The sequence below is a fragment of the Pundamilia nyererei genome, unplaced genomic scaffold (assembly GCF_000239375.1).
Source record: "Pundamilia nyererei isolate P.nyererei 1_Seehausen unplaced genomic scaffold, PunNye1.0 scaffold00087, whole genome shotgun sequence".
NCBI classification, from domain to species: domain Eukaryota; kingdom Metazoa; phylum Chordata; class Actinopteri; order Cichliformes; family Cichlidae; genus Pundamilia; species Pundamilia nyererei.
This window is the reverse complement of record NW_005187488.1, coordinates 1104494-1132397: the sequence shown is the minus strand read 5'-3', so window position 1 is coordinate 1132397 and position 27904 is coordinate 1104494. Positions and strand designations below refer to the sequence as shown.

Here is a 27904-nt window from a genome sequence, read left to right as displayed (position 1 = left end):
CAACTTTGAAAAATTGAAATTGTCGCCAGTATGGTTGGAGGTCATGAGAGGTACGACAGTGAGTGTCTACAGCTATCTGTATGCATGGTTTGGAGCTGCATTTAAGGCAGTGGTGTCGGAGAACTTGTCAGAATTAGTGGAATTAGAGAAAACTACCATCACATTTTGAGATCCCATGCAACAACACTGATTGCAAACACAGTGCCAATTCGGTAAAAGCATACATGGGTAGAAGAAGTGTGTTGGAGCACTGTGGGATCACCGTGACAGAGAACAGAGCAAAAAGAGCTTTGAATGTCCTTCAAGAAGCCGGGAGAAATATTTCTAAACACTATTTAAAGAAGTTACAAGAAAGTTCTCCTAAGAGAACAAAGGTGGTCTTACAAAATATCGACTTTTGAGTTCATCAGAATTGTACAAACTCTGCCTGATATCCTGTATTTGCAGATGCTTCAATAAATTGCGGCTCCAATTTCCCATTTTCCAAACAACATATCAAGAAATAAGAGGTGTCTCAAAACATTTGCACAGTACTGCATACCTACATAAAACAAAATACATAAAAATCATGTAAATTGCTTCTTCTTTGCTACCTTTAAAGATAGTAAACAACAAAACTGTATCACAGCCAACATCTGGTGACAAACAGCTTTAATTCTGAGGTGATTCTGGTCCAGTCAGAGTCTGAAGTTGTGTTTTAATCCCTAATCTTTCCATAATTACGGATTATGAATTTGCCTCTGTTTTGACTCATGTCTTCAGTTGTCTCAATAGGAACAGCTACTCATGTTTATCCACCTACACAGCTGCTTGGATCTCGCCCATCTCACTGGAGGATATTCAGATTCTAACACACTTCACAAATTGGTTGTCAGTAATTTGGATTTATGTTGATTTATGTTGATTTTCTTATGTTGCGTACATACTTGGCTACACAGATAATTAAAACGAAAAATCACAGACAAATCGAAGGCAACTGAATTTTCTTCCCTCGCATTCACCTAAGTTCATCTGCTTCACACTACCCGAACGAAACGTCTGCCCCTTAAAACTCATCCCACTCCAGCTGCTTAATGTCTCTGTTGTAACTTGAACCGACAGGAATGTAAAAGAGTGCCGATGCCAGCGCGATCTGCGACCTATCCATCACCGACAACAAGCTCATTACCCAAAAACCTCTTGAGCGGAGCTGCGAAACAGGAGGGCACCGGGGGAGGTGAAAGGTCTGACCTGGACTTTCCTGGGTTTGCAGGACCACCCCGAGCACAGCGAGATCTCAAAGCCAGACGAGAGCACCCGTCTCCTGATTCGACGTGACGTATATAATATTTACGTTTCAGATGCATAAGCCTCCCCGGGTGCAGCAGGGGATCCTCGTCACTTAGCACCGTGTGATGCTGAGTTCAGGGCCAGGCAGTCCTCGAGAGCTCCAGCCTCATTAGCGATCTGTGTTTCCGAGATTCACCAACTGACGCTGACCGACAGCTGCTCCAGAGGAAAGCCAGCGGGCTGAGAGAGCGCTTCCTAAAAAGAAAAAAGAAAAAAAAATCACCCTTTCACAAAGCAGAGGCTTCATCTCACACTGTGACGCTGTAATTTCAGTGGAAGTGTGCTACACTATCCTTTCTCTGCCAAACCAGAAATAAATTGGCTCAGACTTTTCAGCTGCTCTTTGTAATGAGTCAGCGTTGCTAATGTTTCCCTTCTCGCAGAAAAAAAGAAAAGAAAAGGGGGACCACACATATGAAAAACTGTGGGCATTTCACTTAGCTCTTCCTGCCTCTCTTTGACTCTTATGAATGGGTACAAATGAGACCACAGGGAGGAATGAATGCGCCTTTTTCATATCTTTGAAATCAGCTCAATCAGATAGATACTAACAGCTGATGGAGGCAGTGTGTGTCATATCGAGCTGCTATGAAGTTCAAGGTGTAAGAAGAGAACCCCCAACACCCGCCTTCAGCATCTTTTTTTCTTTACACGAGGAGCCAGTGAAGTCACCACAGCTGCTGCCTCTCTGCCACAGAGGCCGAGTGAAAGGTCGTCCCTCCAGCTGAAGGTTGTAAATTCAAGACGTAAAACGGGAAAGACGCGCCACTAAACAGGTGCAGGAGCAGAATGAATGGTCACCCGGGTTTTTTTCCCCCCCCCATCTCAGAACGAGCAAGGACAAAGAGGGGGTGAAACGGGCGTGTTCAGACTCAAGCAGCGATAGTCCTTCATGAAACCTTGGATTGTCTCATTTTGGAGCAGTACTTTAAAAAAGAAAAAAAAATCATCATAATAAAACAAAACCAAACATCCCTATCTGACACATACAGGAAACATGAGGTGTTCGGTGAAACCTTAGCTGAGTGATTTAAACCAAAAGGAAAAACCGTGGTGAGATATGACACCAGAGCTACATCTAATGAAAGTGATCACTAGTGTATATGGTAGTGATCGCGGTTGTATATTCCAGTGTGGACTGGAGCACATGAATAATGCATGAATGCGTATTTTGTTGTCGGGTGGGATTTTCTATCATTAATCTGCCTGCTGATCCACATTTATTTCCACGTTACTCGACAGCTCAGCGTCGTTACTCAAAGTCGGCCGGCGCAGTCTGAGATATTCGTTTGAGCTGTCCTTTGAAAATAACTTTGCACTGATAGAGATTTGTGTGGATAAACTGTAGCGTCTCTCCTAAAGGTGACATCTCAAACCACATCTATCTTGTGTGAATATTAAGCACAAGGGTCTGCTGCGATCAGCCTGGATTCACTTTGATTAAAGTTTATTTTTTCTTCTTTTGCAGTTCATACGTTATTCAAAAGCCCCCAATTAGACGTTTGTGTCTCATGTACGATCACCAGTTTACAGCGTGTGTTTACAGCGATGCCCACCAACAGATCTGTCGTAACACCTCTACCTTAACTGCCTTCCATCTCCTCCCTTGACTGATTACCAGGTTGCGTTCAGGTGGAGTATTAGCTGAAGCAACACTAAAACATGGCGTGCAACTGCGGTTGTGACGTCACCGTTGGCGCGAAAACTAGCTGCTGCCCAGCTTCTCCCCACAGATGACACAGTCCGGTTGAGGTTGCTTGCACAATAATCTCTACTCACTATTTTCCGCTTTTCTTTAGGTGATGGGCCATCTTTCATGTGCCAAGCTGCAACTGCGAATACAGAAAAAAAAATGCATTCTCATCCAGGAGTGTCACACAGTGCCGCTGTGACGTGTCTCATCGTTACGAAAAAGCCGTCTAATGGCAGTGTTGACAGCTGAGACAGAACTACTGTTTTTTAGAGAATGGCAGAGTTTGTGAGGTGGGTGGAGAAGCCAGGAGACGTTTCACTTCTCCTTTTATCCACATGCCCATCTGTTCCTTCATGTGCCTATTTTCTAAAACTCTTGCCATCTTTCAGTAATAATATATAGTTGTCACAAAGCCCACAACACACTGGCGTAGGGGTTAATAAGCCGTGCGCACTCCATACTTCAGGGATAAATCAGACCAATCAAGGTGTCTGAATTTTCCTTTAAAAGTTCAGGACTAGAACTCATAAACAGAAGGTTTATTCTTTATCACCTGATTCGGGTCTCCATCTCTTCTCTAATTGCCAAAAATACTTTAAGTCTGCATTTCTTTTGAAAGGATTAATGCTCGAGTCAAGGTGCCCCTTCTCCAGACCAGCAGAATACCTACAAAAGCTGCTTTAACATGTATAAACTGAGATAGCAGCAAACTAAAAATCAAATCTAATACGGTGAGTGCTTCACATGATGCTGGGATCAAATGAGGACCCTTTTATGGGGAGATCGTGGCTCAAGAGTTGGGAGTTCGCCTTGTAATCGGAAGGTTGCCGGTTCAAGCCCCGGCTTGGACAGTCTCAGTCGTTGTGTCCTTGGGCAAGACACTTCACCCGTTGCCTACTGGTGGTGGTCAGAGGGCCTGGTGGCGCCAGTGTCCGGCAGCCTCGCCTCTGTCAGTGCGCCCCAGGGTGGCTGTGGCTACTATGTAGCTCACCAGTGTGTGAATGGGTGGATGACTGGATATGTAAAGCGCTTTGGGGTCCTTAGGGACTAGTAAAGCGCTATATAAATACAGGCCATTTACCATTATATGCTTCAGGAAATGTTTTATTAACGTATTTTTATTGTGAAGGTTAACTGAACATACGCGGATAATGGAGCAAACATCCGAGAATCTTTAAAGCCAAACTACCGATTTGGGGTCACCTAGAGGACGTCAGGTCATAATCTAACTTGACAAACCACTGGCTTTGTCCACATTGTGCTTTGTTTTACTGACTTCCTCTGCTAATGAGTACATTTGCGTGAAATTGTTCTATGACACAGTAGAAATAGTTGTAAGAGGGATATAATTCATATGGTCACGCTGATACTGTTCCCGGTGACATTCGTGGAATTTCTTCCTGTTTATTCTCCTTTCATCTCCACATCCAGTCATTAAGAAACATCCTACACAAATCCAATAAAGGAACAACCAGCCCTCACATTAGCATGCTGATGCAACAGTGCTTATTTCCTGCCTTAAGAATGACACCATTATCATCCTCAGATAACCAGCAATAAAATTAAGTTTGGGTCTTTCCACTGCTTTTAGGCCCCTAATTTCCCCTAATGTCCTAACGTAAGAGAAACATGAACTTAAAGAGTTCAAACTTTAGAAAACGTTTTCATGAAAACTCTCCTTCTCACCGTCAGCTCTGACATTTTCCATGATGTCAGTTCTTCTGATTGACCCAACCGTGAACCATGTGATGCTGTAGATAATGAAGCTGCACCGTGTCTGATTTTTCCCAACGTCACGAGGAATTTCATGTATTTTTGTGCCCAGAGGGCAAAAGCAGCAGCAGCAGCTTCAGCCGGGCATGTTCAGGAAGACACGGGAATAAAGCGGAAGCAGTCAAGGCATGAATTTCATACCAATGTGACACATGACAAATGAACTTCACAAGAGATGAAAGATCTGATTACTCAGATTTTAATAACGAAGGATCGCTGCGGTAGCCAAAGGGGAGAAAAAAAAGCATCTAAAGAAGCCACATGTGTCCCGATGTGAAATTTATGAATTGATAAAGCAGTAAAAATGTTAAGTTTAGCTGCACAACTTCCTCTAATGTAGTTCCAGTGTTTTTTAAGGGTCATGACCTTCTGACCGCACCGTCCGATAAGTCAATCAGTGGACTGCGTGACAGACTTTAGATAAAATGTGGAACATGCAAACCAAAAGCACACAAGCAAACAAATGATTATTCATTCATTGATTTTATCGGCCACACATATGTGCAACGTATGTCTGCATACAGATTTACAATTAAAAATTTCCCGATGGCAACGGTATCAAACCACCCATCTTCTAATGAAATTAATGAAAAAGCGTTTTTTTAAAAGAAGACAGTTTCGTTTTTTCTCTAAGTGTGTAAACGATCGAATAATTTTCAAAACATTTGTACATGTGAATTTCCCCAGAGTGCGAATAATAGAGTTTGCATCTATTGGGAGAAATTCACCTTTTCTTGGTTTCATTGTGTTAACCAGTAGGTTCAAACCTCCACCCAGGATTGGAGCCTCTGTTTGCCCCTCCTGACGTCTCCTCCTCACTGCCGTTTCTGCCAAATGAAAAGAAGCAGCTCGGCAGTCAGAGTGAATCTGATTCAGTGTGAGCAGCCTGCTGCCATCACTTTTGGTGCTGTGCGTTCACTAGTTTCACTGTACCTTGTGTGTCTTGTGATGCTACTTTGACTGTGTGCAGTTAACCGTGCACACATCTAATTGGTCTTGAGGCAATCGATTTACTAATTTGTCTACTAGTTTCAGGAGACTGGGGCCAGGGATATATTTTCCCACCGTTTGTGTTACCACCTGGCTCAAAAGACCCAACATAATGTGGATAGCTCAAATAAAACATGGGTTTTATTTGAAATGACTTTGTAATCTCCACTCACAAATGTTTTTGGTTAGGTAAGGCAGGTGAGTTGAAGACCGTTACAGCAGTTAAAGAAAATGGCTGAGATTATAGCTATTTCTGGTTTATTCCTTTGTTTCGAGCATCATTTATTGGCCTTTAGTTCTCCTGTTTGCTGTGGGCTGTAACAGTGGTGGTGTTGGAGAGAAATCTACTCAAACCATGCTTCTGCTTTTTTAAATTCTTGTTCATTTTAAGATGCTGCTTGACGTGCTCTGAAAATAATGTGAAATTTCAGGCATGATTTTTTCTTTTGGGTCCATTGGAGGCGTGACCACATGCAGATTACTTTTCTCATTAATATACGAATGCATGTTTGTCTTACGTTTGCAGTGATGCGTCACAAATGCATAGATAACTACCCCAGCTGTCTTTCATCTTTCAGTTACGTCACACCCTCTATACTTGAAAGGTGTGGTCATGTTATCTCCACCTAAAAATGCTTCTACGTCACTTTTGAAATGCCGACCTTTGGTTGATTGTGAAATGATCACACTGCAAAACGTCCAGTCTTCAAAACTCCTTAAGAGTCAAAAACAACAGATGAGGCGGATTGATGCTAAATGTATCCCATTTGATACTTCTACATCATCAATTTTTCCTATTTTGTCACCTGAAAAATCCCAAATAACCTAAAAATTTATATCGATTTTAAGCAATGAATAACAAAAACAACAGCTGGATGAAGAAAATATCCCAAATTAAAACTCAGGCAAATTAATATTTTATTTCTTTTTTTTAAAATTTGTTAGGTTCAATAGACACAAAAGAATTCATGACTCAATCTTTAAACTGTTAAATTGGTGACATTTTGCTATTAAAACCATGATTTATTACGATATTAATGCTCAAAGTTGGTCAAAAAAATTTGTTAGATTGTGGAAAATTGTGGCAAATGCACACTTTGATGCAACTGGAAAAATGTTCACGATATGGAGATAAAATGTTAACTTTTAACTGAAATTTGATCAATTTTATATAGATTTTTTTTTAAATTTAGATGGGTTTTGTCTTTGTTGACAGATTTGAAGTAAAGACAAGACAGGAAACGAGGGGAGGATACGCAGCAAAGGGCCACAGGTTGGACTCAGACTCGGGCCTCTGCATTTAAGCCATGGGGCGAATGTCACCCTGCTCGACCAGTTAGCTAAACTGGCACCAAAAAAAATAAATAAATCATAATTTATTCAAATCATCTCACTGTCACCAACAAACTGATCCAAACATTAAAGCAGTTATAGCAAGCATCCGCTGGCGGTCACTCAAAGACCCTCATTCTGCTGCAAGCCTGCTGCTTTAAGCAACAACCAATAACTAACCTGGCTTCACATAATGCTGGAGGCACTGCATTAATCAACAACTCAGGAGACATGTGAAACAGGAAGCTCTGTGTCCTCTGTTCAACAATAAGGACACAGAGCTGTGATTAATTGCTGCCTCTTGACCACCGCGCTGCAGGTTTAACGGACACGTTACTTCAGCTTCTTTTATCCGACTTGCAGAAGTAGGAGCGTGTCCTCTCATTCACTTCTTCGGCCTCTTTTGAACTCTCTCGAACATGCAAGGCTAAATATTTACAAGTCGGCCTTTGCTTGTTTAATGTTAAAGGCACACTCACACTGCAGAGTAAATGAATGAAAAAGCTGTAGACAAAACACCTCCAGCAGCTGATGAGTACCAGGCCACTTTACAGTTACCCACAGGCTCCCCACAGGTTCAACCTCCTTTTCAGGACATGAGAGACGGCGACCCCCGGGGAGGGGGAGTTTGCTCGGTTGGGGGGGCTCAGCGGAGAGGCGGGGCCCTGCTGACGCTGCTGTCTCTGTGAAAGGAGGCAATCTGTGCATTTAGAGTTGGCTCAGGGCCAAAGGGATTAAACCGAGGTGGGCTAGACTGCCATCCGAGGGCATTACACACAAAGACGACGAGCTATATGATGAGCTGCGAGCACGGCGTTCGTCAGGACGCAAGAATGAAGGCACGCAGCATTGAGGTTTCTGGATTTTCTTTCTTAATTGGCTCTTTCCTAAACCCCTCCCCCAAACTATCCAATCATAGATTTTCGCAATATATACAGTAAGTGGACACAGCAACTCTGCCAAGCATTTATTAGCAGACTCACACTCAACATTTAGAGGTTCAAGGACGTCGTCTATTTCTAAATTTTTGAAAACTCAAAAGAAAAAGTGTAAGAAAGTGATTAAAACTTTTTTTCTCTGCTCTGTTACCATAATCTGCTCAGCTAAGTAGCTTACTGTCCACAAAGCACACACTTTTAAGTCCTCAGGAACAGAGCTGGTATACGCTGAGTTTGGAAAAGTGGCTAAAAAAGTGGCGATGCAAACTGAACCCCCTCATTTAAAAAAGGCTGAAAAACTGTGAAATCTTTTTGAGGGTTGCTAACTCCATCCAGTGAGTCCTTTGCTGATCAGAAGTTGCTCCATTTGGTTCTAAAATTTGGAAAGTCTAGATGATTCATATTATTTGTCCTTATTTGAGTTTGTGGCAGTAGCAGCACAGCAATAAACTAAAAAAGCTATTTCCCCTGAACTCCACTGAGCTGAACAGCAGGAAATGACAGCAGTCCTTGTTCTGCTATGCAGCCTCAGAGAGCTCGGCACAGCAGCAAGTGAACCACTTCTCACCTCCTGCAGGTTCTGGTTAGAGATTTCCAAAGCAGAACAAGGACTTCTGTAGATAAGAGGGGAGAGACTCTGCAGTGACATGCAGGACAACCGTAACAGTCACCAGGTCAGCCGAATAGTAGTGAAACATGATGCAAGAATATACCTGGGAAGCCCATCCAGGTAAAGTGAGAAGCACCACAATCATGTTGGTCAGAACCCAACAGAAACGATACTGAACGTGCTCTACGTAACCAAAGTGCAGAGAAACGTGAAGCATGCGGGTACTCCAGGGTGGGTTTTGTTTCCTGGCCATCATAAAATTTTATTCAAATGAATCAGGAAGGAAGTATAAACCAGCTTTAAGCCAGTAAATCCAGCTTTCGTTCAATGTTGTTCACATTCTGCAACAGCAAGAGAGTAAAAGATGGTCCTGGAGTTTAAGCAAGTGCCTTGAATTTTGTTTAATTGTATTCAACTTTAAGTTCCTTTAACACCAAATAATTAAAGTTTTTATAACCACAGGTGTAGTTTACAGCAGGCATATGTCTCTACCACTAATCTGATACCTGTGCATGCATTTATGTATGTAATACAAGTTCCACCTCTTAAAAAACAAAAGAATGGTGAATATGTTAAGCTGCAGGAGATCAGGCGCCCTTAGGATCCTTTTAGATATCCTCCTGAGACCCGAGCTCTTGTTTGGGTTTTTGATTAGTTGGACTTGATAAGTTTAAAAAATAAACATCATGTTTGAATAAAAAGTTGTTGTTGTTGTTTTTAATATTATGCCCTAATATGGGCACAAAGGCTAAAAGAACACAATGAAGTTTGAGGTACGGAAAAGCCCAAATATAATGTCCCCAAATGAGAATGCAGGCTCTATAAAACTCATAGCTAGGGCTGGATCAGGTGACCCTGAACAATCCCTCAGTTATGCTGCGTCTCAGGTTCCTGGGGGGACTTCCCATGATGCACTGAGCACTTCATTTCCATGCATCTCTTCTCACCCTGTACTGCTCGTCGTTAACTTTTTTTTATACTCATGTCTTGCTGTCCTTTCCCCCCTTCATCTCTAGAGCCTGGTAAAGTTTCTTCCTGTTAAAAGGGAATTCTTCCTTCCCACCTTCACTAAATTCCTGATCAGTGGATTGTATATTGCTACAGAGTCTTTATCTTCTAATATAAAGTGCCCTGAGGCTGCTGTGGTTTGGCAATAAACAAATAAAACTGAATCAAGCTGAATATGACAAGCTTGGACATTGTTTTTTTTTTTTGGCTAATGTGTGAAACTTTAATGTTACAAAATTGACTGATACCAACATCTGAGGACAAGATGAAGAAATTATTAGCAAAAGGTTATTTTAAAGAGAATTTTTAAACAAAAAGGTATTTTTGTTAAAATATGTTAAAAAACATAAAAATTCCACATTTCATGAGTGTGGAAGACAAAAAGTAGTGTTTGTTTTCAACATAATATAAGAAATAAAAGCAGGGAGATGGATTTCCCTGGATGTTTTTTGTCTATCTTTGACTCACAGTTTTTTTTTATATTAATATGAAAACTTTGGTGTTCTTGCAACTGAAATAACAACTGAAAAGCAACACAGCTAAATAGCACTTCTGTGAAAATCTGACTGCATTTGAAGCGTTTAAGCTGCTTCCTTCTGCAATAAAGCAACAAAACTGCCTCCGTGACAGTTTTTTTTATCTCAATCATTTGGCAGCTTAAATAGTTGCTAAAATGGGTGAGAATTTGAGAGTTTTGGTGATATTTAGAATGCATGCTGCAGGAAAGAAAAACGGGGGAGGGGGGTAAGACTGAGAGGACAAAAGCATCTGAGCAGTGAAGGGACTCTACTTGCTTGTTTTTTAATCCTTAATCAGTTAACATTTGGAGATGCTGCTAATTCTCCATAAATGAAGCATCTGTTTCTCTTGCCAGTAAGTCGAAAAAGTGCCAAGATCAGTCAGAGAGTAGCAAGAGTTTAACCTCGGGGGTAAATGATCGATGGAAGTAAGCTACTAAACACGATCAGCTGTTGGGGTTTCACCAAATCTGTCACGAATGCTTTGGACACGGCTTATCAAAGTAAACCAACACATCAAAGAGTCTTTTTCTTTATGTGCTGCTGTTAAAACAGCTATAAAAAAAAGAGAACTTCCTTTACACCTCGGGGCTTCGTGTAATGTTACAGTGCAACTGAGCAATCTCACACATAAGAACAGCAATCTAATCTGTGGTGAATCAGCAGCAACTGAAAAAAGTCCCAGCCTGCTTCTCTACGATAGTGAAAAGAACAACAGCCATCAGCAGGAAGAGGAAACAATGTCCAATGTCACCACGGGAGGATGAGGCCCGCTCAATTCTCCAAATCCGAGTGTGAAACAAAAGATTCCATTTGTGCGTTTACAACAATTAATGGGGAGTTTTAAACCGTCGCCTTGATCCGAGATGTGCACAATTTCTCGTGAATCTTAGACAAGCGCGGACAATCTGCTGTGTGAATGAAAGGCTCACGAGACGTGGCAGAGCACAGACGAGGCATTTTTCCAGCCTGGTGCTGAATTTGTCTCATTTGGCAGAACCTGATGATTAGATTCACAAGTCCATAAATGTAATCAGACAAAAATAATTTATCTGGCACACATTAAAAATACTAAATGCATTGAAAACTGTGAGAGTTGGATGGCTGATGGAGCAACTTACTACTTTCAGTGCACCTGCAACACAGCCAAATTCTATTCATTAATTAATCCTCGGGGACAGAAAGTGTCAGTCTTTACAAAGAAAACTGCAAGCTTGTTTGGATTACATACATTAAAAGCTGTTTACTTGTCACCATGTAGGAAATAAATGTATGTCTTTATATGGTGTCTGTAAACACACAGTTGTGAGTTTAGTACACTCCATCATGGTCATGAATGTGATTGTTTGAATTTATTTTGTGTTTTCTGTTATCCACACATGGTCAAAAGTATGCATACAGGCTCCAATATATAAAAACACCCCGACTAATACTGTCCCTTAGCAAGTTGATCCTCAACCAGACGCTTTGACAGTCTACTATAATGCTGGCTGGATATTTGACCACTCTTCTTGGCAGAATTGGAAAAGTTCCTTTTAACTGGTTTGGTTTCCTGGCACAGACTCGGCATTTAAGAGTAGTCTTAGCTTGCTTTATTCATTCCTAAACCTGTTCTGATATATGTTTGGGAACATCCAGCTGTGTCCAAGTGTTAACGATCTAGCTGTTGATTTGAGGTGATGAAGAATTTGGAGGTGGTTTCACCAAATTTGCCCTTCGTTATTCCATCCACTTTGTGAAATTTATCAGTACCACTGGCAGCAAAGCAGCCCAAGAGCATCATGCTACCACCACCATGCCTGAAGCTGGTACAGTGCTCTACGGTTTGAAAGCTTCAACATTATTTCTCCACATATGCCTCATTGTGGCCAATTACCTCCATTTTCATCTTGTGCTATAAAACACTTCTCCAGAAAGCATTTGGCTTGTCGGTGTGAGCAGTTTCAGTCAACCACGAGGGTGTCGACTTTGGAGCAGGGGCGTCTTTCTTGGTTCTTGGTCGGCTCCTGGCTTCACTGTGTGGACAGTGATGCTGGTGTGGACTGTGTTTCAAAGCTGTGTCGGTCCCAGGAAATCAACACATCTAAATGAACTCTACCAATTCTGTCATGAAGAGTGGTCAAAAATCCAGCCAGAATTAGGCTGGAAGCTTGTTGGTGGCTACCAAAAGGGTCTGGCTGAGGTGTAACTTGCTAAGGGACGTTGAATGAAACATTTATGGGAATGCTTGTATACATCTATACTTTTGACACTGTGTGGATTAGAGAAAATATTTAATAAATTAATAAATTCAAACATGCACCCTGTTGTTTTTTAAACAATGACTCTACCCTGGAAAAGCAGTTCAAAGAAATCACAAAAAGCCCCAGTTTACCACACGATGAGTGTATAAACGTCTAAACAGCTGCATTTGCATATGACTATGTAGAAACTGCACCAGAAAAAAAATTTGGTAACAGAAATTTTCTGGTTTCTGTTTGAAGTCTCAGTTCATTTTGCGAATGGTGCTAATCAGGGCTTGGTTGAATGCAGCAAAATGGTAACTATGGAGTGTGGCAGGCTACGGTGCCATCGTAATTTAATTTTCAAATCAGGACTTTTCTTCTTGCTGAATTTACAAGTGATGATCAAAGAAAACACACAGAAATCGTGGATATTTGATGCTTGCATGAGAAAATCCTCAAAACGGTCCATGAGCAGACGAGGGGACGGCTTCCCTGAATTAAACGAACCCCTTCTAAGTTTCAATCAGTAATTTGAGAACAAACAAAAACTGTTTGTTTCAGATTCCCACATGTGAATATTTGCTCTTCCTTTGAGCTTTGAGTCTCATTTTAAATATTTTATTTATTACCTGAAAGCAAATATTAAAAAATGTGTAATTTGTGGCCTTCATTTTCATAACCCATTATTAACCCCACTCAGGCTATGTGATATCATTAGATAGCTTATTGTGATCCAAACATAATCAGTTTACCAGCATATGTGATGGAAGCGGCAGTAAATCCTTCTTTTTAATGAGCAGGAGTCAATGATTTTTATATTCATATTCAGGGTGAGCGCTTGACTATTCTGTGCCCAAGGCACAACTAGGATTTATCCATTTTTTTCCCCCCACTTACCCAATTCAGGGTCGCAGGGGGGTTGAAGCCTGTCTCAGCTGTCATAGGGTGAGAGCAGAGTACACACTGGACATGCTGCCAGCCAATCGCAGCACTACACTAGGATTTAATATGTCTTAATTAATGTGTTAAAGTGTTCCCCATTATGAGGGATTTTATTGTTTGTCTATTTTGTGCTCTACAAGTGTAAGATATGCAGTGCCTGCTATTTCAGTGTTAACTGATACTTTAAATAAGATAAATACTTTACTGATACTTTAAATATCTTATTGTTTATCATTTCATGTAGAACACGATAAGGCAGTGATGATGATGGTGGTTATAAGCAGAGCTGGCAGATCATCACTGAACATCTGAAGGTTAATATGACATTCATCGATCACTTCCAGTAACTAAAAGGCATCAGTGGTAACTGAATGGCATTTCAGATCAGTGCACCCCGACAATCAGTCAAGCCAGTATTAGCAGCTGGCAGTTCAATTCATTTTTATTTACGTAGCGCCAAATCACAACCGAAGGTGCTTTATATTGTAAGGTAAAGAAACCCAGACAATCAGACAACCACATTTAACCTCCTAAGACCCAAACTCTTCCACGGCATGCATTTTTAATTTCTCTTTGATATTTGGGCATATTGGGGCCCGATGAATGTAAAAACAAAGAATTACCAGATTTTTTTTTTTTACCTTATTTTTGTTTTTAAGAAAAATGAGAGCCACATATGAGGATATTCGTTTAAAATTTTGATAGAACAGTAGCAGTATAATGTCCTCATAAGTGAATATCAGGCCGTTGTAGAGCAACATTGAGTATTTTGGTCTAAATAACCCAAAATGTGATGTCCACATATGTGGACGGCAGGTCCAAGGAGGTTAAGGAAAAACTTGGTGACAGTGGGAAGGAAAAACTCCACTTTAACAGGAAGAAACCTCCAGCAGGACAATAGCAAACTATCATCTTTTCAAACTACTAGAACTTCTGAGCTTCTTCAGTTATAGAAAAGTGGTAAAAACAGACACAATCGAACACTCGTGTCTTCGTCACAGCTGCGGCACCAACAGCAAAACACGCCATTTTACAAAAAATTAGATTTGCACAACCTCCAGAAACAGCAGCAAGCAACAAAGGACATGAACACATTGGTCAAATGACACTACTTGCGGGAAGAGACGGTCACTTGAAGAACTCCATTATAAATAAATGTGATATGGGAAAATACTTTAACATCAAATGTGGCAGGTACATGACATATTTCCTGCATCCATCTCCAGTAACAAAACTGCCTTTATAAAAGTTTCCTCTCATGTTTTTCAGAGTAGAGGTGTAACCTGTGGGGGAAGATAAGCTTTCCAAACCTTATGCTGAGGACAAAGTCAAAAAGCTTAAAAATTTTCTTTTGGTTTTGTTTCACTATTAATTCAACAAATGCAGTTTTTACATTTCGGTGACCTTTAAAACTGCAGATTTGACTCTCTTCCCATTCATTCAGTCAGGCAGCTGTACATAACACTGTATTATAAGAACTAAAAGCATATGGACTTATATATTCCCTCTATGTTACTCATTATAAATGAGCGCTGCACCCGAAGTCTAACCTTGGCATAAAAAAACCCTGCATTCAAGGGTCTGTTTAACAGCAACACACCAGCAGATATGTCATTCTGTCTGTGCGTCATGCTCCAGCAGAGTGAAGGCTGAAAAGGGAAAGAGGAAAACCTGCTGCAGTCAGACCCGAGGATATCGGACTAATGAGCCGTTGTTTTTAAGAGTATCTAGTATCTTCGTGAAGGTGGACAGGTTACAGAGGTCACCTGTAGGTTAGGTGGCTCTGCGCAGGAACCTGTTCACTGATTAAGATGAAGGATGCTGAGGACATAATACAGGAGAGGTGTAAACGAGCCAGGGGCCCTGGGGGGCCCATCTGTTGTGGGCAAATAAATAGGGAATGGGAAAACAGCGCTGTTCTTCCCCCCTTCGAGGCTCAGCAGACAGCTCCATTAATCAGGAGCAGGATGAGCCTGCTGTGAGCTCCAGTGACAAGTCAGCAGCAGCACAAAATCCCCTCCTGCTCCTCACGCTGTATCTCCATTAGAGACGGGAGGTGTCAGCTGGCTGCCACTCCTGTTCCTCTGTAGTCACTATCAGTGTTTTCACAACTGTCCTCCAAGAATAACAGAAAAAAAAGCTAACCGTGAGGAGCGTAACAATTTACAGGCTGTCATTAATCCCAACTAAAAATAAACATTTGTTTAAGGAGCTTCTTCCAATCCAGCCAAACAAATGACTGCAAACCCCACATTTATATAAGGTTTGACAGTGCTACAGTAACAAGTATGCATACACAAGAAATCAATTGACTGTAGTGTGATGTCCAGTAATTTTTCTATTAGTTTTTCTATTAATTACTGGAGCAAGATGAGTGTTGGTTCAGCTAGTTTCTACGAGTCATGCAGATGCACTTTAGGCCTGCTAGTAACAATTACTCACTTTTCCTATGAGATTTCATATTATTGCGAGAAATGTCAAACTATTGTTTCTCAGATACTTACAGCCTCGATTTAAATGGAGAACCAATGGTCAACAGTCCAAACCCCAACTATAATAAACATGTGACTAGAAACAGAAGCAAATGATACTGAGATGTGGCAGAATTTGGCATTTTTAGTTCACCGTAATAACATGAAAACATTGCAACAAGCTAGTTTGTGGAATATCTACAAGGAAAGAAATTTCACAATCAACTTTGTGGGGATAGGTTAATTGGTTAATCTAAATTGCCCATAGGTGTGAATGCGGGAGTGAGTGTGAATGGTTGTCTGTCTGTGGCTACGTCCACACTAATGCGCATCGTTTTCTCTTCGTTTTGGCCTCCCGTCTACACTGAGACGGCGTTTTCCTCAAGGAAAAAAGCTGCGTTTTGGAAACACTCTTGAAAACGAATACATTTCTGTCCCGTCGCAGTGTGGGTGCTCAAAACGCAGACTTTCTAAAACGATGACGCATTTGATGCAGTCATGTGACCAATTAAACAAAGATAGCGGCGGGCATTATACAGCAGTTGTTTGTTTGCTCTCAATTTTGACAGCCCTAAAAATGATTAATATCAGTTTGTACATGCTCCAGATAGCTTTTCTTCAAATTCTTTAATTCTGGCTCGCTTTTGCGCATGCACAGGACTGGAACGTAAGCGTTTTGGGCCGTTTCAATGTGGACGCACAACTCTGTGAAAACGACTGAAAACGCTAGTGTGGATGCGGAGCGTTTTCAGACGAAAACGCCGTTTTCAAATCTATCCAGGCACCATGTCAGGTTATTTTCAGTGAGACCACTAAAAGGTAGTTTGGAAATACACCAATCAAATTCATAAGAATGTGTTACAAGCATTTCTTTTTTTTTTCTGGCTTTGCAGTCATTAAAGCCGAGACAGCAAGGATTTCCCCGTCTCTGCTACAATCCTGTCACATTAGGGAATGCTGTGCAGCGTTCTGGCATCCGAGAGGCCTTTAAATGATTATTCAAATCTGACTCGTTAGTATTTCATCTTCTCACCGCCACCACTAACGCTCAGACTTCTGTAACGCTGTGCTATTTCCAGCTTGAACACGGCCTTGGCCCCAGTTGGCAAACACGTCTCCTGCATCTCTAGAAGTAAGATAAGACGTGTCCCCTCAACACAGCTTCAGTAGGGAGAGGGGGAGGGGAAGAGAGGGGTGAGAGGGTGCAGGCGGAGATAGTGGAAAGATGGAGGTGCACTTTAATAGTATGATTCAGCAGAGGTATCAATTCCCACAGATGGCAGGCTGGCTCCTATTGACTTACATAGGAGGGGAGTAAAGAGGCAATCAAAACCACCCCAGGGACGGACAGTCAGCACATCAAAAGGGAGCCGGATCACAGTGCCTGAGGCTCCCCATCAGACCTGAGTGGGAAATAAGGTGAATGTGCTTGAAAATACCACAAAATTCAGTCTACAGGTTTCATTTAAAGGCCATGCTTATTGATAAAACCTTTAAATGTCACTGAAAACACTAACTTCGACGGAAATTAGCTACTGCCTTGCCTCAAGCCTTCACCAACTCCGAGTGATCGTCCAGACTGACAGCTGGAGATCCTGAGCGACAACCTGTCTCGAAAGGTAGTGAAGACGAGGTGTCAGAGTCCTGTCGCACCTAAGCGCAGTGTGCGAGCCCCAGACGTGCTCGTGCTTGTTACTGGAGACTGGCAGCTTTCACCCTGGCTTTAAAAAAACACCAGCGTGTGAGAAAGGTGTTTCCACGTAAAGCTAAAAAGCCTGCCGCTCCTCTCACCTCTTTACTAAAACGACTTTTCATTTGGCGAAGCACGCGTTGACAGTACGCAGGCTAGCGACACTGCGGGAGTGAAACTACATTAACCTTCTGCGAGGACTTTTAATCAGTCTAATGAGTGTTGCCAGGCAGACAGCAGCTGACCTCCAACCCCTGATGAGCAAGTGATGGAGAGAGTTGGCACTGGCAAGACACCATAAATATTTCATTAGCAGTGCTTTAATGATCATTAAACTGCACCGTGAACTCAACACGTGTTACACCACCCGCTCCTCTGTGTCATAAATGGATGTCAAAGCTGGATGCTGTAATCTGATTGGCTTTTCATTGCTGTGGGAAATAAAACATCTGTACAGCATGAGGATGTTTAAGTTGCAAAGGGCATGGATCAGCATATAAAACTGCATTTTGGTATTTTTTCGCCTTTCAGTAAGACAACAGAGAGAAATAGAGCACAGTGATGTTTTACACCAACTGCTTACCACATGATTATCCAGAAAATACTTCATGTAGAATAAATAAGTTGAAACCACAACAAGCGTAGCTATTACGTTCTTTTATGTTAATTTGCAGGAAAAAAACTCTACAGTCATTCATCTGGTCTGAGTTCTTTCCACATGCAAATGTATATTGACCGCAATCATTACCCAGCCTAGGTGCATTTAATGTTTTTCCGTGTGCCAGACGGCATAAGCTGCTGTTCCTCTAAGGCTTATAACACCTGCAAAGCAAAGCCATGCATTCTGGCCATCTCATGGAAATGTCTCAGGAAGATCTGCTCTGACAGTGAGCACCAAAGCCACCTACTTTAATATCAAAGATGAAAGAAAGAAAATTGAATGTGTGGGCTGCTATTAACAAGTTTACAATAATGTGAGTAAATGATAATGCTGTTGAGATGTACAGTGCAACCATCAGTGAGCTTTATGATGGTCAATAATGAGGCTACAGGCAGTCATTTTACTGAAAAATAAGGTTATAAGTCCCTGACTATTCCAACCTGAGAGACAACACACCATTGTTTAGCTGCAATGCTGTCACATAATATGCAACTGCACATTTGTGGCTTTCTATAATGTGGTATTTTTGCACTTGTTACCTTTTAACACCATCTGCTTCTGCTTGTGATCCCTTGAAGTGTATTATTTTAAGCTCATTTCAGACACTGGGCACATACCATTCCTGTCTCCATAAGTGTGTTTAAATTTCTGTCATAAATATGCCACATTTACTTTAATGTTCTTCATGTCTTCAATTGCAAACCCACTAAAGTAATTGAGAAAGCCAATTCATCTGCAGGTATTTGCCAAAAATAAAAAGACTGTTAACAATGGCTCAAGCGGTGCTTGATGTTTAGTTCTCTTTGGCACTTTCACTATGAGCACGCAGTTAAAGACAGTGTTTGGTCATAATGGCTTGCACCACTATATTGGCACAAACACCTCATACCAACTGTCAGGCACGGTGGTGGAGGGGTGATAATTTTGGCTTGTTTTATAGCCACAGGACACCTTGCAGTCATTGAGTTGAACATGAACTCCTCTGTATCCCAAAGTATTTTAGAGTCATATCTGAAGCCACCCGTCTGACAGCTGAAGCTTAGCAGTAACAGATCCAAAGCACAGTGAAAAATCTCCAACATAATTGCTGAAAAAGAAACGACTCGAGGCGCTGCAATGGGCAGACCGCAACCTGACGGACGTCCATGTTAAAAGAGCTGTCCATAAATGAATGCCTGCAAACCTCAATGAACTGAAGCAACGCTGTGAAGAAGTGGGCCAAAATTCCCCCAAAGTGATGTGAGAAAGTCATGAAGTCATATAGAAAGCCATTACTTCAACTCACTGCTGCTAAATGTGCTCCTAACAAGTTACTGAAAATGGAGGTGTACTTAGTTTTTCACAGGGAGTCCTGTGAAAGGCTTCTTTATCACAGGTCTCTGTGTGGGCTGGAGTCAGTGATAACTACCCCCTCTCCTTCCACACAGACTCAAAGAAAGACCTATCTTCTGCACTGTAAAAAAAAAAAGTGAATATGATTTTAAACAAATGTGTTAGTCTTACTACACAATAGCAGCAAAATTGTTAAAGTAAAATGGTTTTGTGCCTTTTATTGTTGTTTAGGGCACTCTTACAAACCTTCAAGGTGAACCAAGGAATTTGCATGAGAAACATGCGACATGGTAATTTTGTCTTTGCCTACATGTTAATGGAACCATTTGATATGTAAATATTACTGGATCCCCCAGAAACTACAGCTGGATTCATGAGGTGGCGTGTTCGCTGTCCGCTCCAATCTGGGGATGGCCCGTTTGCTTGCAGTGAGCTCTGGTGCCAGATGGAGGGGGTCTACAAAGTATGTAGTACGGTGGGTCTGTGGGCCACTCTTTGGGTCTCAGTGCTTTTGTTGGCCTGAATGCAAAGTTACACCATACAAAGAGCTGAGGTGAAACCAAATGCTAAAAACAATGAAAAGTGAGCACTGGAGTCCCCGAGTGCTTTTCATGCTTTATTTTTGATCTGTTCCGGCCCACTTGCCAACCACCCTCCAAACGCTCACGTCATCTGCTTCTAGCAAAACACTGTCAGGATTTTGTACGACTGCACCGGAGCGTTTCTGTCCAACCATAATTGTGTATGTGAACAGACACATTTGAGAGACAATAAAACCGTTTTACTTAAAAGCAACCCGGAAGCCGAGGTGTTCAGGTACTGTGCTGAGTGGCTCAGCTTGTTTCTTTTCTGAAGTGATAAAATACTTTACAACAAAATAAATAAGCTTTAAATAATCTGGGACTGAAGCTTTTAAGAACTTGGGTTAAGGCCACCAACAGCGGCTCCTTGTGCTTATGACAATACTGCTAAGACATGCCCGATTACTCATTTTATTTGACACGAGCGTCACCAGAACGCATGTGGGCTTCAGCTTTAAATACTACAAGCAAACAAAAGGTGTCTATTCGTCTCCCGCTCCACCTCGCCTCTGTCAGCTCAACAAAGGAATTCTGAAAGCGGCTCATTAAATGTGTAGGCATGTTTCCTTTCAAACGCAAGACCTTCCACAGCACAGTGGCAGGACACATAAACACAGAATGTAGGTCAGTCAAACAGTTTGCGTCTGTTCTCTCCCTCCACGCCTGAGGTAAGCTGACAGCAAAACCAAACACATTGTTTGCCGAGTGTGACTCATCTCTCCAGGAGAACCTGGGAAAGTGGAACAAGGTTCACCTCCTGCTCCCTGAAGTTGCTCCCCGTACTACAGTTGCTGAACGTCTACCTGTCGATGTAACTGACAGCAGCCAAGGTTCCCAGGACCTCCTGGGTGTGTTTACATCCGTGTATCATTTAGGGGCATAAACGATGTCGGGTGCTAGCGTTGAGAGGAGAAATCAGAAAGAGAGGTGTGTCATGGGGGGAAAAAAACATTCAGTGACTCACACACATTAAAAAAAAGCAGTAAGTTGAGTTTTCTGTTTGATATAAAAGCTGCAGCTGCAAGAGTCTGGCGTCTGTGCCAAAGCTTCAATGAAACTCTGAAATGTGTAGAAAAGAAAAAAACTTTTCAGTCTTTTAAGGGACTTTTTAAATAAACTCCTGGAATTCATGGTGGAGTTCAAGAGTTGAAAGATGAAGTAGGTCCTAACTGGATATGCTGCTTTAATACTAGAAAGTATTTTAAAAATTTGAAGCCTTTTATTTAAACATTTAAATATGAGTGGGCAGAAGCTGAAAGCAATTGCTTTAAAGTAAGAAGTGTTTCCGGAGGCAAGAGTGTTAAGCAGTTTTCTCAAATATTTTCACATGACATGGACTAATTATGCTGTGGAATAAGTATTGTTCTGGTGGGAAGAAATGTTGATAATAAAAGATACATATGTGTACATAAGTGAATACTGTAAACAGAGTTGACACAAAGAATAAAGCCTAGATTAAAGTATAAAAAAACGGGCGTAGCCACTAGTGTGAGAACTTAGTTAACAAGCTACGTGCATAGACTTTATGAGGGCATGCACAGACACACATATAAATAAAAGAAATACACAAATAAATGTAAAAAACAAACAAACAAACAAACAAACAAACACTTTCACTCACCGAAACTGGACCACACACTATATGAATAAACATTTAGCATAACTAACTGTTAGCAGTCAAAAAAGGCAGAAGGCACCAAAAGCTGTATTAGTTCAGGAGCAGAGCAGGAAGGTAGGTGGTTCCATCCGCACCTCACTCAATCTGCACATCAGAGTGCTTTTGGAAGCATCTGAACCTCGTGCAATCCATCAGAGTTTAACAGTGTGTGTGCTATCATTAGAAAGCATGTATTTATGTGTATGGATAATGAGGCGTGTAGTAAAAACAATGCTTTGACTGTTTAGTTGGAGTAGAAAAGCTCTATATAAGTACCAGTGGCTCAGTGCTGCAGAAAACAGACGTTCTGATGGTGGAGATCTTAATAATTAATAATAATTCAGTGTCCAGACTAAAACTCCCATATTTTTTTAAATATTCCTACAATTTAAATAATGTATTTATATTTATATTAATCTAAATAAGACTACTAAAGCCTTTAAATAAATATGCTGTGGTGCACCCCATGCCCCCCCTTTAGACTCGGCCCTGCTTTTTGCAGGTATCACTGCAGTAGAAAAAGTGGGACGGCTTTCAGAAAACTGCCAAACTACATTGACAGTTCTGCATATATACATATTATATATACTATTATATTATATATTGTACATATATTTATTAGTTTCAGATGTAGCCATTCTTGTATTTTGCTTGTTTACATTATTGTATTTTGCACACCTCTGTTGCTTGTGAAGCTCGCACACAAGAATTTCACTCACATGTACTGTACCAATGTACCTACACATGTGATGTGACAATAAAAGTGATTTGATTTGATCTTTATTTTAACTTCTATAGCTTTACTGAAAGTGTAAAACAAACGGTGGTAGATGGGAGCACGTGAAAAGTAATTTTTCCTTCACGTTGGAGCTTGTTGTACAGGTGGTGGATTGTTGAAGGCCTGCTGTCAGCCTTTTCCCATTGCAAGTTTTGATGGCAATTACAGTAACGAACGCATCCCTGGATGATATAGAAAAAACATTTTCTTTTACTCCACCTGAGCTCACCTTCCCAGTAACAGCTCCACCTTTTAGCTCTTTACTACATATGTGTAGACGCCACTGTTGCTCTTCTGTTATCAGTCTTTTTGTGGAGACATGTGGTGGCTCCTAAATACGCTTATTGCAGGTCTGTTTTTTAGTCAAAAAATTTGGGTGAAGCGGTCATGTTTACATGGTGACAACTGAATGCTACAGAGTCGTGGATTAAATGCAGCATCAGAGCAAAGAATTTGCATCGAGGATTTTGTGTAATTGAGTTATTCGGTGAATCGTTGCAACCGTAGAGGACTGACTCAGTTTTAGAACCAGCCTTAAACCTTTTTCTTGCCCAAAATGGAATAAATTTCTACTTTTGTAGCCAATTATTTAAAAAGTAAAACAGTGTATGGGACAGTTTTAAAACCAGAGGTCAGATGTGAGTTTCTTTAACTGTGGATGAAACGGCTCATCAGTGTGACTGATTGCAACACAGGGTCTGAATGCAGGGAGATTTTAACGCATCTGAACACTGATTGGTGAGTCCTTGGACTTTCCATTGAGGATAATTCCTCTTAAACATAAGAAACACAGATACAACTTTAAATCAGTCCTACATAAGTAAGCGTCTCCTCTGTCATGTCACTGGTATTTTTGGTATCTAGGTTACAACTCTGCAGCCAGGGTCATTAATCAAAACTCCGGCACCAAGAAATCCAGGTTGATGCCCCCGTTAACAAAAGATTATCAACACCAGTATTCAGGAGCACAAGATGGCATCTTCAAATTGCTTATTTTGGTATTCCAAAAGCCAAAACCCCCACAGATTTAACGTTAAAGACAAAATAAAACAGCACATACGCAACATTTTTAAATCAGACTAGCTGAAATCACTGAATATTTGCTTGGTTTATTAAAATATCCTCATAAGGAACATCCATAAGCTTCCATGCTTAATATTATATTCAGATCTCATGTAATCATCCATCCAGGTCACAGGAGGGCTGCAGTCCATCCCAACTACCTACTAGTCCACACAGAGCTATCAGATCTATGGTGTGACATGTGTTAGAAATGGGAGCACAGCTAACAACCAGAGATAATAAGATCAGCAAGTAAAGTATATAGTTGTATGTTCTGTGTCTATAAAGCCAGTAGACTTAACTTTAAATCCTGCCCTCTTCTTGGCCCCCTGTGTGGAGCATCGAACTCTTGTGTGAGAACGAGCTCTAATCCAGCCGGTCCGTCCTGCTTTGATGAGGACTGCTGTAAACAAAGCAGCGCATGACAATACTCGCCGCACTCTGCTACAGCATGCATTCATGTCCTCTGCGTGTAGAAATGCAAAGGCTGACCGGCTACGGTATTCAGCAGCTTGTTTTCCATCTGAATGTGGGTTGAAGAGCAGCTCGAAAAGCTACACTGTGACAAAGGAATACACTTTTGGTGAACTGAGAGGAGGCTGGAATCTGTTTGACTTGGATCATGTTGCGTTCTAAAACTTTTCATTTTAGAAATGTATATTTTACAAGCATAGTCGATGACATCACTTCCTAGAGTGACCAATACTGTTACATAACAGCCAGACACAGCAGAAAGCACCCCAAACACTCCTTTCTAAGGACACTGACCTCAAATCTGCCAGCAACAGTAAAATTATTAAGAAGATGACCAATAAACTACTATCGATGTGGTAAAACTTTGTACTTATCTGGCTAAAACTGTAGTGACCCTGGTGGATCTATGTTTTGTATCTATTATGTTGTGTCATGGCTCAAATCACAGAAGAATGTGCAGAGCACGGACGTAAGAGTGCGTTTTCTGTATGTTTGCTATAAGTTTTCAGTCTGGTCAGTTCAGCATGACTAAAACCGGACCTCCTTTTTACTATAACGTCTCAGTCACAGAGTATGTGTCAGCGCAAAGACAGGAAAGCTGTGTCCTTGTCATTTGCAAGAATTAACGGTGTAATTGTTGAAACCAGCTCCCGGTTTGGATTTCAGACACAGACACTCTCTGCTTTTAAAATTAGGCTTAAAACTTTCCTTTTTGAGAAGGCTTATAGTTAGGGCTGGATCAGGTGACCCTCAATCCTTCCGGAGTTATGCTGCAATAGATTTAGGCTCCTGAGGGACTTCCCATGAACCTTTATATCTTTAAGACATTTCTGCAGCTTAACTAATTGGTGTGTGTTATCTGACTTCACGGACAGATAACTGGGTATAATCTGCATAGTAATGAAAATGTATGCTATAACTTCGAATGATTACTGTCTAAGGGAAACATCTATAATATAAACAGAAAAGGTCCTAGCATGGAACCCTGTGGAACTCCATAATTAACCTTAGTGTGTGAAGAAGACTCCATTTACCACTGCAACACTGTACTTTTAATTCAGTGAGCTAATGACCATACTCTGAAGAATCCAGCTGTCTTTAATTTGATAATTTACAAAATGGACTTTATGTTTATTTAGAAAGACCTAAAACTAGTAACTGAATCCATAAAGTAATCATGAAAGTATTCACTGAGGTCACAGAGAAAGGGAGCCACAATGGCCATTTCCCATAAACGTCTATACAAGAGCAACTCTCCTTCTTGCAATCTGAGGAGTGGCCCTTCTGTTTGACATTAAAATAACTCGGTTTAAAGAACTTCTATGTTGGCTTCATTTTCCCCGGATGCCACTTCCATCTTTTATATACAGAGAAGGATAAGCTGCAATGCAGTAAAAAACACAGAAATGAAATGATATTATAATGATAGCTTAGCCACCTCAACTATGCTGACAAATATTAAAAATAGGTGCAACAAATACCAATGAGGCATCATTGTTCATTGAGAAGTCCATGTGAACACACAATTAATATCACCAAGCAATAACTAACAACTAATGGAAGGAAACTCATGCTATCTCATTACATTTGGATGAGTAATGGCTCCACATTACTGAAAAAATGTGGTCTGAAAACACTGTTCTTGGCACCACTGATAACGTCAGTAAGATGGCTAAATTGCTTACTATTTTACAGTTAGATGGATGCTGCATCTAGTGCCTGACTCATATTTCTCATCAACATATTTCTAAACAGTCTCGGTGCCTATCAAAACACACTGACAACACAGAAAGAGAAAATGCAAACAGGGCTGCACACTCCCAAAGAGGAAGGTGATGTCATCTGATAATAACCATGCCGTTAAGTGAGAGAAAAGCCGAATCTGGCAGCAAAGTAAAGTTTTCAGGAGAATCAGCTGCTTTACTTTAATCTGTTCCAGTTTCCAAGACTGAAAAACACAGATTACATAACAGCAGACCTCTGTGCATCCCTGGGCCTCTAAGTATGTGTGCAGTTGCTGCAGTGGAGTTTGGCTCACTTTGAATTTGGCTGGAAATCACACAGGTCTCCAAGTTACAGTCCAACACACACACCGTTTACTGCAAAACAGCTCCAGCGAGAGGTACAAGGTCTCAGTGTGTCAGACAAGCCAAGAGCTGATGTAATTATAGCAATGCAAATGAAATTCCATTCCTTACTCGAGGAATAGGAAATATTTTTGAATCTGACTTCCTCAGGGTGATACTCATATTTGACAGAAATCACATCCTTTAAAACAAATGTCAGCAGCTACGTTTCATGTTTCTGAGGCTGGATCTTTATATATATATTAAGCAGATACATTTCCTAGACAGTTCATTAGGTACGACTTGCTAGTAGCAGGTTGGACCCACTTTTGCTGTCAGAACTGCCTTCTTCATCCAAAAAGCTTCGTCAGATTCTGGTCCATGTTGGCATGATGGCATCACAAAGTTGCAACAGATTTGTCGGCTGCACATTCATGATGCAAATCTCCTGCTGCACCACATACCAAAGGTGGTGTAATGGATTGAGATCTGGTGACTATGGAGGTTATTTGAGGACAGTGAACTCACTGTAATGTTCAAGAAAGCAACTTTACTCAGTGTGTCAAGAAAATATCTCCCACACCATTACACCAGCAGCAGCAACGTGAACTGTTGATACAAGTCGGGTAGATCCATGATTTTATGTGATTTACATTAAATTCTGACCCTCCCATCCTAACACTGCAGCATCATTTTTCCAGTCTTTTATTGTCCCATTTTGAGCCCTTGTTAAATCTAAACTCTTAGCTGACAGTGGCATCTATTGTGGTCTTCTGCTGCTGTAGCCCATCTGCTTCAATGATCGACATTTTCTGCATTCAGAGATGCTCTTCTGCAGCTCCAATCAGTCTGCCCATTCTCCTCATGGAGATTGTCTCTTTAGATGTTTGTCTTAACAAGGAGCTTGGAAAGAAAAGCGGCTGGACTTTTTTAAGTTTCCTGAAGATGTTTCACCGCTCATCTGAGAAGCTTCTTCAGTTCTAAGATCAAATGGTGGAGAGTTCCAGATATTTGAGCAATAGTGGGAGTTGCCCCTTAAGAGGGTCTTTGGCTCATTATTAATCATGTGCCTCATCGCACGAATTTTGGGTGAAACCAGTGTGAGACCTTGCCTCACCCCATCATATGACTGATCATGTGGATGCAAGATGTGAGTGGATCTAAAAACTGGGCTGTAGATGGCAGACAGCTGGTGTCATAAGCAACCTGTTCAAGGCTGGTTGTTCACAGTGGACACAGATGACTTCTTTCAACCTTCTTTTAGGCCATCTTACTTCTCTTGGTCTTATAACTAAAGAGGTTTCTCAGATGAGAGGTCAAACTTCTTCAGGAAACTTAAGCCCCTTTTCCATTAGTACCTACTCAGATCGACTCGTTTTCCATTACAATCTAGTACCATTTAATGTGCGTGGTCGGTAACATGGCCGAGTGTCCCGTGACTTAATTAGTATGCAACATGAATGCTAGAACAAAGGTGGACATCGAGGGGACGATATACCTGCTGTTCAGTCTGCGGCATTTCGTCAAACCTCGCTGCTGTTTTATAGTAGTAAGTAGTAAGTAAAATTTATTTATATAGCACTTTTTAAGACAAAAAACGCTGTTACAAAGTGCTTCACATAAAAACATGTCAAACGAACAATATTAGAAGAAATATAAAAGCATATCAAACAAGCAATAGTACAATATAAATATAAAATAAGACAACATATTACCCAAATGCCTGTCTAAACAGATGAGTTTTAAGCTGTTTTTTAAAAGAGGCCATCGTGTC

The 27904-nt window shown here is 41.1% G+C and overlaps 1 long non-coding RNA gene across 2 annotated transcripts in view; it reads right to left on the bottom strand.

Moving 5' to 3' along the window:
• LOC106456293 (uncharacterized) overlaps nucleotides 1-27904 on the bottom strand; it is a 37403-nt gene that overhangs the window by 6189 nt on the left and 3310 nt on the right. Inside the window, exons 1-2 of one of the 2 annotated variants that reach the window (XR_001290447.1) lie at nucleotides 3109-3254; nucleotides 1334-1524 (exon numbers count right to left, since the gene is read on the bottom strand). This is a non-coding gene — a long non-coding RNA (uncharacterized LOC106456293). Of the gene's footprint in view, nucleotides 1-1333; nucleotides 1525-3108; nucleotides 3255-27904 lie in introns of those variants that run through there. The other variant, XR_001290446.1, reaches the window with a different exon arrangement.